Raw genomic sequence first — 13,069 nt, forward strand, 5'->3', positions numbered from 1 at the left:
TGTATTTCTGTGAGGTCACTAGTAATGTCCCCTTTGTCATTTCTAATTGTGTTTATTTGGATCTTCTCTCTTTTTTCTTTATTAGTCTAGCTGGCAGCCTATTAGTCCTCTTCTTTCAAAAAACAAACTCTTGGTTTCACTGATCATTGGTGTCATTTTTGCATCTCAATTTCATTCAGTTCAGCTTTGATTTTTCTTATTTCTTTTCTTCTGCTATCTTTGGGGTTGGTTTGCTCTTGTTTTTCTAGTTCCTCTAGGTGTCATATTAGGTTGTTAATTTGAGATATTTCTAATTTTTGATGTGAGCATTTAATGCTATAAAGTTTCCTCTTAAGATTGCTTTACATGTGTCTCAGAGATTCTGGTATATTATAGCTTTGTTCTCGTTAGTTTCAAAGAATTTCTTGATTTCCCCCCTAATTTCGTTGTTTACATAAAAGTCATTCAGGAGCAGGCTGTTTAATTTCCATGTAATTGTATGGTTTTAAGAGATCATCTTAGTATTAATTTCTGTTTTTATTTTGCTGTGGTCCAAGAATGTGTTTCTTATGATTTGGGGTATTTTTTAGTTTGTTGAGAATTGTTTTATGAGTGATTGTCTGGTTGATTTTAGAGTGCATGCCACATGTAGAAGAGAAGAACATATATTGTATAGATGTCTTTTACACCCATTTGGTCAAGTGTCGAGTTTAAGTCCCAAATATATTTGTTAGTTTTCTGCTTCCATGATCTGTCTAATACTGTCATTGCAATGTTGAGGTCCCCCACTATTATTGTGTGGTTATTTAAGTTACCTCATAGGTATGCAAGAACTTGTTTTATGAATCTAGGTGATCCAGTGTCTGACTATATTGTGAAATTCTTATAGTGAGTTATTTAGCTCTATCAGATCAGTTTGGTTGAGCTCTTGTATCATTTTATTGGATTCCTTAGATTCCTTGGATTGGGTTTCAACTTTCTCCTGAATCTCAATGATCTTTGTTACTATCCAGATACTGAATTCTATGTCATTTCAGCCATTTCAGCCTGGTTAGGAGCCATTGCTAAAGAGCTAGTGTGATTGTTTGGAGGTAAGAAGACACTCTGGCTTTTTGAGTTGCCAGAGTTCTTGAGCTGGTTCTTTCTCATCTGTGTGGGCTGATGTTCCTTTAATATTTGACGTTGCTGTCCTTCGGATGGGATTTTTTTGCTTTTGTATTCTTCAGTGCCCTTGAGGGTTTGACCCAGTTGACTGGCTTTGTTCCTGGATTATTTCAGGGTGCCAAGACTCAGCTCAGCACTCCTAGGCTGTGTGCTCTAACCCTGGAGGGATGGGACCAAGCCTATAGCTTTACTCTCTGGCCCCTTGAGGTTAAGCACCTGCTGTGTTGGAGGGGCTGAGGTGTTCTCACTCCACTGGTAAAAATGCCCTGATGGGGTGCTGGCGAAAGCGCTTCATTGGGGTGGTGGCAGCAGGGTCCATGCTCATGTGCATGTATGCCGGCAGTAGTGGGGTGGTAGAGACCACATGTGTGTGCTCACTCCAGTAGCATTAATGTGGTGGTGTCTGTGTGCATATGCTGGTGGCAACAGTGGTGTGGGAGGGTGTGCACACACCAGCAAATGCGGGGTGGTGGCATCCATATGCACACATGTACTGTACACTTACACTGGCAGGGGCAGGGCAGCAGTGGCGAGGTTCACATGTGCACTGGTGGCAATAGCGTGGTGAGGTCCACACATGCTGGCAAAGCAGTGGGAGGAGGCTGTGGGCAAGTGCACATCCTCTGGGGTCCATCTACTGAAGCTCTCTGACAGTTATGCAGGGACTATCAGCAAAGAATCTATGGTGATGGCTGCCAGAAAGTGCATCCAAGGCTGCACTGCAAGCAGATACAGCCAGGCAGGGACCACAGGAGAGACCAACAAACAAGGGGCTGCTCAGATCAGACTGGTCCTGTCCCACAGGCAAGACCACCCTGCTTTGTCTAGGTCCAAGAGTCAACAAAAGCCAAAGCCACCTAGAGGAGCATGGCAAGCCTTGGGGTATGACATCCCTGGCCATGCTCCACTGTAGCCATTCTCAAGCCAAACCCTCTGGGCTCCACATAGGCTAGAGTTCTGTCCCTGCCACCTCTCCAAGCAGCTGTCCCTGTCAGCTCAAATGTTCATGGGGGTCATATGGTCTCCTGCAGCTAGGATTCTGAAGATCCATGGTGAGAGTAGGCCACTCCTTGCCTATTTAACTCACTCCTTCCCCAGGAGCCACTGAAGACCAGGAATAAGTCCTGGTACTCAGCAGCCCTGTGCAGGGTTCCTACCTTACTCCCCCTGCAGCTCAGGGTTTGCATCCTCCCTCTGTCTATTCTCAATGCCTCCTTCTGAAGGTCTGCTCAGAGTGTGCCAGTCTTCTCTATCTGGTCTTTTTGTGGGAGATGTTCTTCCTGCCTGCATATAGTTGGCCATCTTGGTTCTTCTTCCTGAAAATTTATAAGAGAGTGGATTTTAAGTGTTATGACCTAGAAATAGGAGGCATGGCATGCCAAGCAGGCCACGTGAGGAAACCTCAGGAAGCCTCAGTGTGGTCAGAAGACAGAGTAGCAGAAACAAGGGCCCTTTCAGGTAAATTTTAAAGAGACGGTTCTGGTACAAAGCTGTAGCAACAGCATTCATTACCAAAGTGCATTTTCTTGTTCATGGAATCACTCAATGCATGGCACAAACTGCCATTTTTTCACTCCTTTAACAAATCTTTACTGTGTGACTACTCTGTGCCAGGCACTGTTTTAAGATAGATAGATAGATTATATATATATGTTTGTGTGTGTGTGTATGTGTGTGTGTGTGTGTGTCTATTAAACCTCTTTTTCTTTATAAATTTATATATATAAACTCTTCCTTTGGAAGAGTTTATAGTCTAGCTGGAGAGAGAGATAAATATATCAATATTCATTGTTAAATTGGAGTAGGAATAAATGACTAAATAAAGCAGTGACTGGAAGCAGGAAGTGTTGGACAGTGAGGGTGGGAATTGCAATTTTATATATGATGGTCATGGGAGGCCAAATGGAGAAGGAAGTTGTGTGAGCAAAGACTGAAAAGACATACAGATATGTAGGGAAAGAGCAATCCAGGCAGAGAAGTTAGGAAGTGCAAAGTTCCTGAGGCTAGAGAATGCTTGGTGAGTTTTACAAACAAGGAGAGGACGATGAAGTGGCTGGGGAGGAATCAGTGTTTTGTAGAGCAGTAGTGGACAGATGAGGTCAGAGTGGAGCTCAGGATCATACCATGTAAAGTTCTGACAGGCATCAAAAAGTCTTTGAGTTTGTGTCTGGATGAGATGTGAACTACTAAATGATTTGAGTGGAGGAATTACATGGTCTGTCTTAATTTTAAGAGAATCACTCTTGCGCCCATGTGTTCATGTAACAAACACTTATTGAGCATATACTTAGCATCAAGCTTGACGCCAGGAATTGGGGACACAAAGTTAAACAAAATTTGGCTTTTTCTTTCAGTTCACGGAATCTGCTGCAGCTATTTATACAGGTTGCTGTGAAAATGAGTTAAATGTCTTATTTAATTCAGTACATGGGCAAGGACCATGGGTTGTGAGTGAGTGAGGCTATAGTTTTATTCCACTGCTGAGTGCCTCAACCGTTCCCATATATTGCCTTCTGTTTGCTTGGTGCCAAGCCCATTTTTCACAGCCTCATCCATTATTTTCCCCTAATAATTTCTTTCTTATGGCTGAATCAAGGCTGGTATATATTCAAGTTAAAGTGTTTTGTTTCAAAATGTATTTCATCAGATTTCAAAAAGCCAAGTTCTCTCTGTAAAGAGAAATGCAAATTATCCAAAGGAATCTTAGGATCATTTGCAACTGTGGGTTGCTTTATTGAGGAGCATGCAAGTAAGGAATGCTAAAATCATTTCCACTTCCCCTCTCTACTCTCTCCAAGTTGGCAATTAAGTCACTATATGTGAATCTTGAGGCAGAATGAATGTTCTCAGGCCAATTTGGGGGTAAATTATCTGGTAAAAGAAACCAAAACCAGCCTCCCTAATAACTTCCATAACACAAAGTCACTTCTTACTGTTACTGTGTCTGTGACATAATTTACAAAATTCCCTTTTGCCAAGAGGGGACTAAGTGGGCATGCTCTTCATACCCAGGTTATTAGTCAGCTTTTGCTATACAGCAAGCTATCACTAAGTCTCAGCAGCACACAGTAATCAGCAATTATCTCTGTTCAAGTTGGGCAGTTGAGCTGGTGTCTCTGCTTCAGGGTGTGGGTTGTGCTCAAATCTACTGAGGCCCAGACTGAAGAACTGGAGCATGTTCCTCTCACTTTAGACATTAGAAGCTCCCAGTATAGTGAGTTGAAATGTGTCCCCACACCTGACAAAATGATATGTCCGTGTTCTAACCCCTTGATATGGTTTGGCTGTGTCCCCACCCAAATCTCATCTTGAATTTTAGCTCCTACAATTCCCAAGTGTGGTGGGATGGACCCGGTGGGAGATAATTGAATCACAGGGGTGGGTCTTTCCTATGCTGTACTTGTGATAGTGAATAAGTCTCACGAAATCTGATGGTTTTATAAGGAGGAATTCCCCTGCACATGCTCTCTCTTCCCTGCCACTGTGTAAGATGTGACTTGCTCCTCCTTGCCTTCCACCATGATTGTGAGGCCTCCCCAGACATGAAGAACTATGAGTCAATTAAACCTCTTTTCTTTGTAAATTACCCAGCCTTGGGTAGCGTGAATATGGACTAATACACCTTTTGAACCTGTAAATGTGATCTTATTTAGGAAAAAAAGTCTTCTATAAGTTGAATGTTTGTTTCCCCCCAAATTCATATTTGAAGCCCTAACCCTCAATATGATAGTATTTGGAGGTAGGGCCTCTGGGAGGTAATTAGGTTTAGATGATGGTGGAGCTTCCGTGATGGTATTGGTGCCCTTTTAAGAAGAGGGAGAGACATGAGCACTCTCTCTCTCTCTCTTCAACTATGTGAGGCTATGGCAAGAAGGTGGCCATCTGCAAACCAGGAAGAGGGTCTTCATAAGACATGGCATCTGCTAGCACCTTGATCTTGAACTTTTCAGCCCCCAGAAGTGTGAAAAATAAATATCTGTTGTTTGAGTCACCAAGTCTATGGTATTTCATTATAGCAGCCCAAGCTAACTAAGACAGTGTCTTTGTAAATGTAATTAAGTCCAGGATCTTAAGATGAGGTAATCATTTGCAATCTATGTGGGTACTATATCCAATGACCAAGTAAGTTTTCTTATAAGATACAGAAGAGAAGATGGTACAAGGAGGCTGTGGAAAGATAAAGACAGAGATTAGAATTAGGCAAGCAGAAGCCAAGGAACACACTTTGCAGGGAGAACAGCTTTGTTGACCTCTTGATTTTGGACTTCTGGCCTCCAGAACAGGGAAAGAATTTCAGTTATTTTATACCATCAAGTTTGCAGTAATTTGTTACAGCAACCACAGAAAACAAATACACAGAGGGATGAATAGAAACATATGAAGATCATACAACATAAGCTTGGAATCTAGACATTGTCCCTACTACCTACCTTCCATTAGCCAAAACCTGTCACCAGGACAAGCCCAGTACCCATGCAGCTGGGATGTACACTACTCCTATGGAGGTCAGGGAGGAGTGAAAGCAAGTGATTTTTTGTTGAATAATAATCTACCACACTTTGTTTTGTTTCTTTGGTAGCATTCGCTCACTAGGTCTTCCTTCCAAATCTAGGATTCCAGAAGACAACTCAGAACTTACATGGGGATTTCTGGACATAGAAACCAGTGTTCTAAGATAAAAGCATGATGGATGAATCATAGGAAGTTCAGAGGATATGAGCCAAGTTCCCAAAGAGGAAATGGTAAGGATCTCTAAGCCTCAACTAGCCTCCCATCACTGCACAGATCTCCAACACTTTAGATACAAAAGATACACCATGCAAATACACCTCTCCTAAAGCATTGGTCCTGAATGCTATGCTCTTTGATCCTGGTGAGCTGAGCTGAAAGTTGCTGAGAGGACTGTTTTCTAACCTCTTTCCTTTTGACTCATCTTTTTTAGAATGGGCCTTGGACCACCTGTATTGGAATTACTTAGGGTGTGATATGGTTTGGCTGTGTCCCCACTCAAATCTCATTTTGTTTTATAGCTCCCATAATTCCCACATGTTGTTGGAGGGACCTGGTGGGAGATAATTGAATCATGGGGGTAGTTTCTCTCCTACCGTTCTCATGGTAGTGAATAAGTCTCATGAGATCTGATGGTTTTATAAGGGGAAATCCCTTTCACTTGGCCCTTATTCTCTCTTGACTGCTGCCATATAAGATGTGCCTCGGCCAGGCACAGTGGCTCATGTCTGTAATGTCAGCACTTTGGGAGGCCAAGACGGGCAGATCACGAGGTCAGGAGATCGAGATCATCCTGGCTAACACAGTGAAATCCTGTCTCTACTAAAAATACAAAAAAAAATTAGCCGGGCATGGTGGCGGGCACCTGTAGTCCCAGCTACTCGGGAGGCTGAGGCAGGAGAATGGCATCAACTCAGGAGGCAGGGCTTGCAGTGAGCAGAGATCGTGCCACTACACTTCAGCCTGTGAGCCAGAGCGAGACTCCGTCTCAAAAAAAAAAAAAAAAAAAGATGCGCCTCTTGCCTTCTGCCATGATTGTGAGGCCTCCCCAGGCACGTGGAACTGTGAGTCTATTAAACCTCTTTTTCTTTATAAATTACCCAGTCTCAAGCATGTCTTTATTAGTATCATGAAAATGGACTAATACAGGGTGCTTCTTACAAACGCGAGTTTTTCAATCTACTGCTCACCCCCTGAATCAGAATCTCTGGCAATTTTAACAGACATCTCAGAGAATTTTGATGCACAATAATTTAAACATCACTGTTGTTTCTCAAAGTTTTACACTATTTTGTATATATCACCAGCACCTATTAGCAGATGTGAGTGATCCTGTACTTTCTGGGAATATGGGTTCACCATCCTAAGTCTCTGTGGTAGGAAATTTCCTTCAACTCTAGTGTTTTCTCTCTCAAGTTCATGAATATTAACCTTCTATTCTACAATGTGTTTGCTCCATTTAAGACAAATATCTTCCCCTAGACTTTTGGTTAAATTGAGGCTTAATAGTTTTGCTGAGGCAGCAGCTTTGTGCATTGCTCACCATGCCATTCTTCACAGCCTTCTATGTCTTCACCCTGATGCTGGATCACTCTGGTGTTGAGGAGGGGACGTATGGGAAGGAGTTCTTCAGAGTCTCTTTTCCAGAGAAATCTAGATATGCTCATGCAAAAAGTACTTGGTATTTACTTTTGGGGGCCTCACAACTCCTGTGAAGCATTTTGAGGGCTCCTAGGTGAGGAGGCCTTAGTTTAAAGTTTACAGCAGTGTAGCTAGATGATTCATTTCTATAATGAAAACAATAATAAAGTGATAACTAACATTTACTGAGCACTTAGCACATGCCAGGCACTGGTCTAAACTTCTTACCTGCTTTATCTCATTTCACCCTTGTACTGCTCTGAGGAGTAGGTATCATTATTAACTCCATTTTATGGTTGGGAAACACAAGCCTTTGAGAGGCCATATAGCTAGCCCCAGTTCAATAACCTCTTTCTCTCAGGCCACATGCTGATTTTGCTCACACCTCTTAGAGTTCCCCTTGCTGAAGACTAAAGTAAAATTACCTGGCCTATTGTCAAACATACAGATCACCTTAACTTTTCCCCTGAAAGAAGGGGACTCCGGAGAAATAATCAGTAGCCTTGAATACTCTTTGGCTTGACCCATGGGCATCTCGTGGCCATGTCTTACAGGTACATTGCTTATCTGTTCATTTTCCTGCACACTATTTACTATTTACCTGTTCATTATTTTAACACAAAATTGAGTCTCCAGTGTCCAATGGGGTGACACCAGTGTACAATACATTCACGATGATAAGAGCAATGAGGAAAATTAGGCAAGTTTAGGAAAAAGAGAGTGTTGAGGTTGGCAGTAACATTTGAAATAAGATAGGTGCAATGGTTTGGATATCTGACTCTCCAAACCTCATGTTGAAATTTGATCCCCAATATCGGAAGAGGGGCTTAATGGGAGGTATTTGGCTCATGGGGTGAAGCCCTCATGAAGAGATGAATATCCTCCTTGGCGAGGTCGGGAGGGGATGAGAGAGTTCTCACTCTGTTAGTTCCTGCAAGAGCTGGTTGTTAATGCTTTTCCCATTTGCCCCGAGAATACTTGCAGGTGGTGCTTGCGGCTGCCGCATTTACCTCAAAATAACTTTGCCACAAAATATTTCACATTTGTTATTATGTTCACATCACTTTAGTAAATGGACTTTGGAAACAAAAGACATCATTCTATTTATAGCATTCTGTTTTTAGTAGTGGTATTTCCATTTACAAAATACAGTAATTCTCGATGGCTGAAAATGTCAAATCCTAGAAAACACAGCATGCCAATGATGTTAACATCATTCTTGAACAGTTGTTGGCTAAAGATTCATTGCATGAATCCAATGTTTCTGAAACAGACAATTCTGATCATTCAGATGATCCTGATATTAGTTATTATACATAACTCCAAGAACAGTTTCTATATTTTATTTTCACATTGAAAATCAGTCAGATTTACTTCAGCCACAAAGAATGTGTTTATGTAAAATAAAATGAGTGCTGGCAGTGAGCTGCACATTTTATTTTTCTAAACAGGAAAAGGGTTAAATAGAGCCTGGAGCCTCCCTGCTTGCTCTCTTGCCTCCTCTCTCACCCTGTGATCTCTGCACACGCTGGCTCCCCTTTCTCTGAAACTCCCACCAGGAGCTGATGTTAGTGCCATGCTTCTTGTACAGCCTACAGAACCATGACTCAAATAAACCTCTTTTCTTTGTAAATTACCAGCCTTAGGTATTCCTTTATAGCAACACTAAATGGACTAAGACAATAGAGAAGGTCCTTTTGATAAAGTGACACTTGGGCAGAGACCTGAAGGAAGTCAGGAGAGAGCCATGAGGATAACCAGGAACAAGGTTTTCAGCCAGAGGGAAGTGTAAGTGCAAGGCAAGAGCAAAGAGTTCAGCTTGGAGGTCCCACATGAAGTGATTAGTGAGGGGGAGATAGAGCAGATGAGATCTGAGAACATGGGGAAGGTGGGGACAGGTTGCATAGGTCCTTATGGCAAGGACTCTAGATTTCATTAGAAACCATCGGAGGACAAAAGCAGGAGAGAGACATGATAAAACTTATCTTTGTCAAGAATTACTGAGATGTTGCACGGAGGACACACTATGGAGAGCACAGGTGAAAGCAAGGAAAAAAGTAAGAACAAGAGTTTGAGCTTTTTGTGTTCCTTTGTCATCTGACCCCCTCCTCAGGAAAGTGTTTTCAAGTGGAGAAAAAATACACAGGATTGTGAAGGAAACAGTTATACAAAATGCAGTTAGCAAAATGTTAAAAGAAAACTGCCATTTAGGAAAGTATATGTCTCTTCATGAATTTATTAAATAACAGAATCTAGTGGTAAATCCACCATAATTTCCAAAACATGATGAGCACAAATATTTTCAAGATACTTTCAATATCTGTAATGTATAATTTTTTAATGATTTTTATTGGTAACAAGTCATAAATTCTACTTATAGCACCGTGGTTTGCTACAGGTAGGCATAATTGGAGAAAATGCTCAATTTTAGTTAAAAGCTAGTGAAAATGAAGTGCTTTTTTCAGCCAAGTTCAAAGGACCCCCTGAATTTTATGCATGGACCCAGGTTATAGACCCCTGAGTTAGAATGCTATTGCAATATTCCAGGCAGGAGATGTTTCATGGCTTAGATATGGTAGGCTTAATGTGATTTAGGGAGCAGTGAGGGAAATCCAATTCATTCTAATGTACAGTGGCTACTTTTTCAAAAAATCAAATTCCCAAGACATAGATTCTCTGTCCAAATCCTATTTAGTCCTGAATAACCTTATGTAATATAATTATATATTATATCATATTATATATCATCTAGCTATATTATATGTAATATAATATTATGTGTAATATAACTATATATAATTTATATATAAAATATAATTTTATATATATATATATATTTAGTGGTGGCCTTGTGAGTTAATTGACGGTTAGGTAGTATTTTGTTTTTCTACCACTATCCCCACAATGCCTGGAACAGTTGTAATACTGTTTTAAAGTAGAATTTAGACCCTGCTTCCAGTCCTGGCTATGTAACTTTTGAAAACTTGTTTGCCCTTCCTATAAAATGAGGGTAGTAAAATGCATTCTCCGAGAATACCAGTGCATAAATAACTAACAAAACTTAAGTATGGTTTGGCCAAGAAGGTTCAGCAGCAGAGTGCTGTAATAGTGCTGCAGTTCATTAGTGATGTCTGTTACAGCCATGAGCACCACATATTCCCCATCCTTAAGCTGGACGATTTAGTCTGTTCAGATAGAGGGATATTAGGAAATGCTGTCTTGAGAGGACTTGCGGGGTAGGTCTGACTCTGACAGGACAAAGACCCCCATAAATGTGAAAAACATAGTGTGAAAGTGAGCTGATAAAACCAATAGCTTGCCCAGAACTTTATTCATATGTTAATCTTACCTTAAATCTTACATAAAAACATATTGTATCTTTCTTATTGATACTAAGCCACCTTGGCTTTATGTTGAGAGAATGTATGCTTATTCTAATTCCCTTACCTCCAAATTTTTGTCCCTGGAGATTAAATGTAACTGGGGAAAGGGCAATTTTCTTGCTGTCTACTGGGCCATTGGTGATTTTTGTTATAAAATGTCATTCTCTCTACCAAGTTTCTACTTTTTACAATTTAAAATGGGCAAAAGATCCATGTTCAGGAAGGAAAAAAAAAGGCCAGGATCTATTGGAAAGCTTGACATGTCCTTAATAATAGCACTGCTACGAGACATTAGTACTGTAGTTGATAAATAATTCATTAATCACATGGCTTTGAATAGTTCCATCAAACACCACTAGAAGAGGTGGCAAATTATTCTTCAACACAATCATTTGTTTTCATCCATGAAAAATAGTATGCTTTAGTAGCATGGCAAATAAGGATTGAAACTCCAGCCAGGCAATGTGTTAGAAGAAATTTGTTGATCAAAATCTCTGGCATACTTTGTGCAATTGACTCTTTTGTGCCACCACTGCATGAAGTCAATGTCCCCGTGAATTTTATTAATTTGTAGGTTTGGCAGTCAACCTCAGGAGTGGTTCTAAAATCCTACCTCAGGCTCAGAGAAATGTTTTCACAAAACCCTAACAAAAGCATAGTTGGAATCAGAGTGTATAGAAAGTCAGCTGTTAGCTGTTTGAGATAAACAGTTATTTTATCATGTTTGGTTTGGTGTATGTCTTTTCATCTGATCGATATAGAAATAAAAATTTAATTAGAGATTAGATAGATGGATAGATGGATGGATAGATACATGTATGATAGATATTGGATAGAGAAGTGAAGCTTGAAAAGAGAAAATGTTCTATTTATCTTTGAATAACTAACATGAAAATGCAGTATACAAAATATCTCTAAATATGTCTTAGTCTATTGGTCTCACTTTCCATATGAACGTGATGAGTGAAGTTAGAGCAAAGTTCAGGAAGATGAGATGAACAAAAGGGATTTCCTCCTGAGTCTTATCCAAACAACCACATGGTTAGACACTTAATCAATGGGAGCACTTTGTGTAGGCTGAAGGTTGCCACTTAGCATGATGGGAATGAACTAAAACAAGCTGAAAAGTAACTGGAACTAAAAATTCACTACTCTCTCTCCTAAGTGTGTGCCTGTACATAACCCTACTACAATTTCAAGTCTGTTTCCTTTGAGTTAAAAGCCAGTATGTCTCTTTGCTGCATCTATTACAAGAATGAAGGCCATTCTCAGCAATCTGCCTGCTGACATTCCAGAAAACATGGACATCACTCTGAAGGGATGCACAGTTAACTATGAAGAGCTTCAGAGAAACCCTGCAGAGGAACTTCAGTCACATCAGTGTAGAACTCAGTCTCCTCAGAAAGCAAAAGAAGCAGCTCCAGGTTGGCAAATAGTGGGGAAATAGAAAGGAACTGGCTACCATTTGGACTATTTGTAGTCAGGTACAAAACATGATCAAGAGTGTTATACTGGACATTCATTAAAAGGTGTCTGTGTATACTCACTCCCCCATCAATGTTTTTATCCAGGAGAATGGGTCTGTTGTTGAAATCCAAAATTTCTTGGGTGAAAAACATATCTGCAGGGTCTGGATGAGGCCAAGTGTTGCTTGTTCAGTATCTCAAGCCCAGAAAGATTAGTTAATCCTTATTTTATTTTATTTTTGTTTTTGAGATGGAATCTTGCTCTGTCACCCAGGCTGGAGTGCAGTGGTGGGATCTCAGCTCACTGCCAGCTCCACCTCCAGGTTTCATGCCATTCTCCTGCCTCAGGCACCTGAGTAGCTGGGACTACAGGTGCCCGCCACCACGCCTGGCCAATTTTTTGTATTTTTAGTAGAGACGGGGTTTCACCGTGTTAACCAGGATGGTCTGGATCTCCTGACCTCATGATCTGCCCACCTTGGCCTCCCAAAGTGCTGGGATTACAGGCATGAGCCACTGCACCAGGCTAGGTGAGTTAATCCTTGAAGTAAACATTTAACTTGTTTCAAATTCAATTGTTTTGATTGAACAAATCACAACAGTTAAAAACAAGGCTATCAGAAAATTTGGGGATTGTATCTATGTCACTGAAAACAGAACAGTTTTGCAGTCTGGTGAATAAGATCTAAGAGTCATCCAGCTACAGAAACAAGATACTAGATAATTCCTAAGACCTATTTGCAATATTTTAATAATGCAATAAAAGGCCTCTATTCATCTTGGGGTTTGAAGTCAGGGAAAGTCAGTATGAGTCCCTTGTTTTCCAGAATCCTAATCTTGTTGGATGCAGTATCATATTGCACCTAGACCATCAGACTTAAATGAAAAGGATCCAGGCTATGATCTCGAGTCAGCTATTGTGTAACC

At 40.7% G+C, this 13,069-nt stretch overlaps 1 pseudogene; it reads left to right on the forward strand.

Annotated features, from left to right (window-relative positions):
* Positions 1 to 11,931: 11,931 nt before the first annotated feature.
* Positions 11,932 to 12,824, forward strand: LOC116466274 (large ribosomal subunit protein uL6-like; annotated as a pseudogene).
* The last annotated feature ends 245 nt before the right edge of the window (positions 12,825 to 13,069 follow it).

The sequence above is a fragment of the Hylobates moloch genome, unplaced genomic scaffold, assembly GCF_009828535.3.
Source record: "Hylobates moloch isolate HMO894 unplaced genomic scaffold, HMol_V3 SCAFFOLD_4, whole genome shotgun sequence".
Classification (NCBI taxonomy): domain Eukaryota; kingdom Metazoa; phylum Chordata; class Mammalia; order Primates; family Hylobatidae; genus Hylobates; species Hylobates moloch.